Source organism: Corapipo altera, unplaced genomic scaffold (assembly GCF_003945725.1).
Source record: "Corapipo altera isolate COAL_440 unplaced genomic scaffold, ASM394572v1 146, whole genome shotgun sequence".
Taxonomy (NCBI): domain Eukaryota; kingdom Metazoa; phylum Chordata; class Aves; order Passeriformes; family Pipridae; genus Corapipo; species Corapipo altera.
In genome coordinates this window covers 1336499-1342959 of record NW_020884981.1, presented here as the reverse complement: position 1 = coordinate 1342959, position 6461 = coordinate 1336499, and the positions used below count along the sequence as shown (strand labels likewise).

The window sequence follows — 6461 nt, the reverse complement described above, 5'->3', positions numbered from 1 at the left end:
GTACTGTGCTCATTACTGTGCTGAGGTGGTTTAGCAACAGAAAAAATAATTTCTCCTCTGCCTCTTTTCAGTGCTCTTAGAAGCATTTTCTGGACAGTGTATAAATGGCATCTTCGTTGAAAGCAAATGTCTTTTTTCCACTGGTCCCCAAATTTGCACATATCCAGGCATTGTGCACCTTTTGATCTGTCACAATAAACTGCTGGACTTGTGCACTACCTGCCTTGTCCCCAGCACTCACAGCCAAAGCTCCCCTGCGAGATCTGCCATGCAAAAGAAATGACAGGCGAGTGGTGCAGCATTCCCTCCTGACAGCATTGTGCTAATTGCCAAACCCAGAGTGCAGTGGGATCTACCCTGAGGAGCTGTAGGGTAAAAGTCCCACCTTCCAGCTCTGTATTCTGTGAGTTCTCATCACTGTGTTGTTGATATCCAAATGTGCTTTTCAGGGAAGACAACAATCAGATGCGTGGTGGTTATGAACACCAAAAATGCATGCAAAGTGTAAGTTGAGGGTTGGTTTCTTTTTACTGACTTGCATGTGGACATTATTTTTTTATGCCTATTAAATCAATGAGTAGAATTTGAACTGAATGTAAAAAAGATTTCCTGAAAGAGGCCAGGGTGTCCTAGCCTTCTGATCTTGGACATCTTACTTCCTGCCCTATAAAGCATAGAGACAGAAAAAGAAAGCTATATTATATGTAAACCATGGCCTCTGCCAGAGGGGTATCTCCTGGTAAATTAAGAAAGATCAGAAGTGTCGTTAAATGTGCAGAGGCTCATGATAATCTCAGAAACACTGGCTGCTGTTAACTGTTTTATAGGAGCCCTTCCGCACCTGATATCCTTCCATCCAGTGAGAGACAGAAAGATGAAGGGAGTAGGATGGGAGATTTCCAATGCCAGTTTTGCACATATATGCAGTACCAGCATACTGCTTTCTTCCCCTGTCCTGGACTCCAACCATAGCCCCACTTTTCCTGCTGTGCTCTTGGCTGGACAAGCTGCAGGCGCAGACAGGCCTGGCTGGGGACAACCTCTTCAGGCAGGAAGGTGCAGCTGCACACACCTTAGTGCCTTAAAGATTTACAGCAACTCCCCCATTTATTTCCATTTGTTTTTCATAAAGTATGAGACAGACTCCAGCAGATACAGCCAGAAACCTAAGATGAACTAAAAGAGACTTTCAGAACAAATTTCAGGTGACAGACAGATGGTCAGGTACAGCAATAAGTGGTACAGGACAAGTACCAAAGAGTCAGGTTGCCTTTATTAGCGGCTCCACAAAGAGGGAAGTTCTGCCTCTGTGCCAAGGACAAAGAACATAATTAACTAGCAGGACTGCTTAGCTCAGTGCTGTAGCAAATCCACAGTGGGTTTTAGGTCTGTGCTGAATCCGTGGGAGGGATGGCCTCTAAGCTGTCTGGGATGAGCTACAGCGAATGGAGCAGCAATGCCAGGGAAGGGGATGTTGTTAAATATACAAGAGGGAGCTCTCACAACAGCAAGACATTACAGGAAAAAAAGAACAGCTCATCCCTCAGACACTGCAGTGAGCAAACACACACCAGTGTGGGGCTGCCTGCCACTGTGAACCCTTCTCTTTCCTGCTGCTCACTCCATGCTTTGGGATTTTCCTCCTTTCCAGCCTTGGTGTGAGCAGCACACATCATCTGCTGATGAGCCTCTGACAGCAGCAGCAGCAGCAGCAGCAAAGAGAGTCTGGCAGCAGAACAGCCCCTGGGACCCAGTGAGCCTGAGAGGAGACATAGGCTGGTCAGTGAGAAAAACACACAGCCATGAGAAGGAGATGGCAAAGGATGTTTGTCCTGGTTTCAATCAGGTAGAGCTAATTCATTCTCAGTAGCTGTCACAGTGCTGTGTTTTGGATTCGGGATGAGAATGGTGTTGATGACACACTGACATTTTGGTTTTTTGCTGAGTTGTGTTTATCCTAAGTCAAGGACTTTGTTCTTGTCTCCTGCTCTGCCAGTGAGGTGGTTCAGGAAGGAAACTGGGAGGAAGCACAGCTGGGGCAGGTGATCCAAACTGGGTGAAAGGATATTCCACATCATGGAATAACAATCTCGGTTGGGGAAGGCTGGTCTGGCATCTGTCAGCATGTCGTGGGCAAATGCATTGTACATCACTTGTTTTTATTATCATTATTATTATTATAATTTACCATTATTACTGTATTTTACTTTATTTTCAATTATTAAACTGTTCTTTTTTCAACATACAAGTTTTACCAGTGTAGGAGGGGGAGGGAGGGGGACACTGAGTGAGTGGTTGCATGGTGCTTAATTTCCAGCTCGGTTTAAACAATGATTACATAATAATGCATTATGTAATATACATTAAATGATTACATATGCAATATACATTAAATGATTACATAACAATGCTCCTGCTCGTTCTATTTTCAGAGGAAATACACGATTGCAAAATGAAGCATAACAGCTGACAAAATAAAATCCCTCTCCTGCCTGAAAACGCTGTCCTTACTACAACTGTAACCTCCCTGTTAGTGACTGAAGAGACCTTTTCTTTTCAAAAAGATTTAACACAACTTGTAACAAACCCAGTCTCGCTGTTTTCTCTCATATAAGGCAATCACTTGGGAACAGAATGCAAATAGTGACACATGCTTCAATAAGTTATGTGTTAAACTCAAAGGACTGATCACAATACTTGAGGAGTCCCTGAGACTGAGAACTTGGTGACAGAAAATCAGATAAACAAGAGGGAGCATATAGCAAGAGAAACTACCTTTTTTCAGATAGAAGCTATTAAATCAGAAAAAACTGGCACAAGAAGGTCAAGAGTAGGAGGAGTTGATACTACTTTCAGTGAGCTTTCTGTAAAATTTACATTAAAATTACAATTATCTATGTAGGGTTTATGAGAGGACTAAAACCAGGACTTCTGATAGCTCTAAGAAATAGCAGAAGTACTGCAGTTTTGCAATAGATTTACAGGCAAAACGTTATGATGATACATTTATGGATGCACAGGTGAAGAAACCAGGTAATAGTTAAAATAAAAACCAGAATGAATGAGCATCTACAAATTCAAATTAAGAATTAAGATGAATGGGATTTGACAAAACATAAGAGGCCTTATAGCCAGGAGACAATATTAAACTCATAGGTACTCTTACAAGGTAGAACCTAAGGCAAACCTCAAGTTAACCAGCTTCCGACAAGCTCCGGACCTCCAAACCATCATGGATGCTATGCATTAAAGGGTGTCTTCAAGGATTGTTTCCATAGATCATGGTCAGAATCTCCATGTTACTTGTGAGCTAATTGATTTTTCTTATCAAATATTAATCCTCTTCCTTGAAGCCGTAATGGAAGAAGAGCTCTCCTCTTTCTCTGTCTGGCTTGGTCTGGTTCTTGCCCCATAATTGCTGTGAGCAGATGAGGCTTCTGACACATAGCTTTTTCTTAATTTTTTGTCTCTCCCTTCTCTGTTTCCAATGCAAGCCCACACCTCGTCTACTCCATAAAGACTTGTTACTGGATAGGTGATGGAAATAACAACACCCTTCAGGTGCAGTGCTCCCAAATGATTTCTTGGATCATAGGTTTTTATTCAGTCATGCCTATGAGTTCTGATTCTCTCCTAGGAAGCTCTCACAACAGCACAGACACCAGAGCTGCTGACATGCAGATTCAGGAGCAAGTATTTTGCCTGGCCATGTTCTGAAAGTTATCTTTAATGGATGAGACACCTAAAGTATTTTTATGCCAGGCCCTTTCCTCCCTAAAGAAGGCCTAAAGGTTCTTCTAGACATGTGGTAGCTTGAGTCTGGACAGACACGCATGCCATTATTACAAATCTCTCATGAGTATCTGACCTCCCCATCACTGGTGCTGTATCCTCGTTCTCAAATCAAACTCACTCCAAGTCCACGCTCCAGGTCACTTATGAGCTGGTGCTAAAAAGGGGGGAAAAAGAGTAAAATTCAAAAAGTGAATGAATCATGACACATCAAATTCACACAGCCTGTTAGCCAAAGATTGAAAGGAGGGAGGGAGAAATATGTCATAAATGTAGAAAATATATATAATCTATTTTCACATATATAACATGGAATATTATACAATATATATAATGATAGATATTCCCATATATATACACATATATATACAGAAAAAAAATACAGGGAAAACAAAGCACTTCTGAAGGAAAAAATTGAAAGCGTGTGTCCAGACTCAATATGCAAATGAATCCAGTATCTCCAAGCCATTATTTACATTGCAGAATGCTGATATGTATTGTTCCTTTCTATCCCTTTGACACCACAGTGAGTTTTGTCCAGCATATTAGTATTTTTATAAGCACTGTGATTGCAACAAAGGCTCCTGAAGAGAACACAAACATCACCAGTGGCACAAACATGGCTTAGAAGTGCTACAAAGCCTGGTACAGAATGGAGATCTGCTGCTGCTGTCCCCAGCAGTGTTGGGACATATCCCCACCTCAGACCTGCAGATCACTAGCAAAGCTCTAACACTAGTTTTCAAATCAAATCAATCACACACACAGTATACATGTTATAAATATATATATACAAATCTTATACATATATATATATATACAGATTATACAAATCTTATATATACCTACAAAATTTATATATATATATATATATATATATACAGACATAAACATCTATATAAATGTTATTATTATCCAGACACTTTCATTTCTGCTAAATGTTGTTATAAAACATTCTTGTTTGGTCAAAAGAATTCCTTTCAAGAGCTGGTTCTTAGTGTACTGCGTTTAGCTGGGAAAGAGTTTGCTTTGTGCACAGGAGCTGAAACAGTGCTGTGCTCAGGTTGGTGAGGAGAACAGTGCTGATAACACAGCCACACTTTAGCTAACTAGAGAGAAGTCCCATGCCATGTGGCATCATGTTCAGCAAGAAAGCTGGGGAAGGGTTTCTTCCAAGTTTTTTCCCATTGTCTGGGATTAGGTGAACATTGTTCCGTGGATGGTCAGTGATTGCTTGTGCATCACTTGGTGGGGTTTTTTCCTTAGGTTTTTTTTTTTCCTTTTCACTTATTTGTCTGTCTGTATCTCAACCCACAAGGTTTTGTGGGTTTTTTCCTCACTTTTGCCCTTCTGATTCTCTCCTCCATCCCACTGGGAGAAGTGAGTGAGCAGATAGGTGGGGGTTCACCTGCTCTCAGGGTCTGCCCAGCACAGCCAGGTAAGGACGTGTTGGCAGCATGTAGCATCCTCTGCACATAAGGTAGTAATGGTAATAGTTCATTCAGCATTCTCCATACCTGTGGCCCAAGGAAGGGAGAAATTACAGGGTAGGGCAAAATAAAAACTTCTACATGGCAGCATAAATGATGTCTAAAGTAACAGCATTTATAAAAATGGACTTTGGGATACCTTGTAGGCTGACTCTGTTCACAAGTCAGGTGCTCCTAAAATTACTCCTAAAATATCCTTATATTTCAGTACATATTGTTGAAAAACTTTTTTTTAACATCACATTCCCGGCTGTGCATGAACCTTTGACCCACTGACATAGGAGCGTGAAGAAACTCCTGGAGGCACAAATCCTGCTTCTGGCTTTGAAGGATGGACAGCCATGGCACAGTCTTGTTCACATACTTCGCAAGCTCTGTTTAAGACCAGGTAAGGCACTGGCCTGCACAGGTGCCATTGTGGGGTTTGCTCTTTGTGCCTCATTTGGGTAGAAAATACTCTTCAAATGAGAAGAGAAATATACTTACCCTTTTGATCATACAGGAGCTTTGGAGGAGGGGTTGTGGATTTTTTTCCTTTTCATTGCCAGGGCCCTCCTCTTGTGATAAAGAGGAACCTCTAATTAACACTTGGCTGGTTCCTATTGATCCATTTGTAACAATGCTCCCTGCTCCCTTCAGAGACTGCTCTTCCCTGTGTCTTATATGAGACACTTCCACCAACACACCTTTAGAGATACCTTTTTTTCCCCAGAACATCATATTTTGGACTCCTGATCAGTTTATGATGTGTTACAAACCAATTTCTTCCATGCTGGTGCTCCCACACTGTATTTACCATCTGATTCCTTCCTTTCACATGGACAGTCTCATTTCCCATTACAAAATTCCCTCTTTCTGACTGACGTAAATTCCTCCGGTTTATCCCACTGTTTCCAATCGGCTCCTTTCCCATCAGAATCCTCCCGACCCCTTCCCGCCTTGGCTCAGCCCTGGGGGAGGCCTGGGCAGCAGCAGCTCCAGTCCCAGTACCGGCCCTACTCCCAGCCCTAGTCCTAATCCCAGCCCTGGCCCCAGCCCTGGTTCCAGTCCTTAGTCCCAGTCCCCACTCCTACCCCATTCCCAGCCCCAGTCCCCACTCCCAGCCCCATTCCCATTCCCATTGCCAGCCCCAGTCTCCAGTCCTCAGTCCCCAGTCCCAGCCTCATTCCCATTCCCATT

At 42.5% G+C, this 6461-nt stretch overlaps 1 long non-coding RNA gene across 5 annotated transcripts in view; it reads right to left on the bottom strand.

Moving 5' to 3' along the window:
* The window catches only part of LOC113957957, a 23550-nt gene that overhangs the window by 16150 nt on the left and 939 nt on the right, over positions 1–6461 (bottom strand). Inside the window, exons 1-5 of one of the 5 annotated variants that reach the window (XR_003531339.1) lie at positions 5969–6343; positions 5769–5834; positions 5201–5309; positions 3869–3949; positions 1057–2116 (exon numbers count right to left, since the gene is read on the bottom strand). This is a non-coding gene — a long non-coding RNA (uncharacterized LOC113957957). Of the gene's footprint in view, positions 1–1056; positions 2117–2268; positions 3950–5200; positions 5310–5768; positions 5840–5968; positions 6344–6461 lie in introns of those variants that run through there. The other 4 variants (XR_003531340.1, XR_003531337.1, XR_003531336.1 and 1 more) reach the window with 4 other exon arrangements.